Source organism: Propithecus coquereli, unplaced genomic scaffold, assembly GCF_000956105.1.
Source record: "Propithecus coquereli isolate 6110/MARCELLA unplaced genomic scaffold, Pcoq_1.0 Scaffold93, whole genome shotgun sequence".
Taxonomy (NCBI): Eukaryota; Metazoa; Chordata; class Mammalia; order Primates; family Indriidae; genus Propithecus; species Propithecus coquereli.
This window is the reverse complement of record NW_012155618.1, coordinates 1,036,469-1,037,611: the sequence shown is the minus strand read 5'-3', so window position 1 is coordinate 1,037,611 and position 1,143 is coordinate 1,036,469.

Genomic DNA, 1,143 nt, shown 5'->3' with positions numbered 1-1,143 from the left:
GAATCAACATTTAATGTTAATTTATTTTTAACAAAAGTGTCAAAGCTAGCCAATTTCAAGAACTAGATACCTTTATGAAGTTGCAGGAGGAATCCTTGAGTCTAATACTAGACCCTGGAAAAAAACTAAGGAGACTAGATCATATAGATAAACATAAACATAAAATGATAAAGATTCTAATATAAAATACAGGAAAATATATTTGCCAACATGGAGAAGGCAAATATTTCCTGGATACAAAGAATATAAAGTACTAAAAAACAGTAATACATTGGACCTCATCAAAAGTAAAAACTTCTACTGTTCGAAAGATAGTGTTAAATAAATTAAAAAACAAAATAAGTCACGGACTAAAGAAAATATTCACAAGTATAAGTAACAAAGGACTTATCCTCCGAATATATAAAGAACATCTACAACCCAATGACAAAAGAAAAAACTAATTTTAAATTGGCTTGAACAAACATTTCATAAAAATATTTTATATCTTGATTTGTGTGATGGTTTCATGGTTGTATACATCTGCTAAAACTCATTAAATTAATACTTAATATTCATCAATGGATGAGTGGATAATGAAAATGTTGTATATATACACAATGGAATATATTAAGTCATAAAAGAAGAATGAAATCCTGTTATTTGCAGCAGCATAGATGGAACTGGAGGTCATTATGTTAAGTGATATAAGACAGGCACAGAAAGAGAAATATCACATGTTCTCACTCATATGCAGGAGCTGAAAAAGTTGAGCTCATGGAAGTAGAGAGTAGAATGATAGTTACCAGAGGCTGGAAAGGGTGAGGTAAGAAGGATGAAGAGAGATTGGTTAATGGGTACAAACACACAGTTAGAAGGAATAAATTCTAGTGTGTGATAGCACACTAGGGTGACTGTGGTTGATAATTTATATTTCAAAACACCTAAAAGAGAAGATTTGAAATGTTTGCAACACAAAGAAATGATAAATGTTTGAGGTGAGAAATATCCTAAATACCCTGATTTGATCATTACACATTGTATGCATGTATCAAAATATTAATATCACAGGTACCACATCAATTTGTACAATTATTATCAATAAAAATTGTATACCTAAAACCTATGTATTTTATTGTAGTTAATTAGGCTTCAATAAAGTTA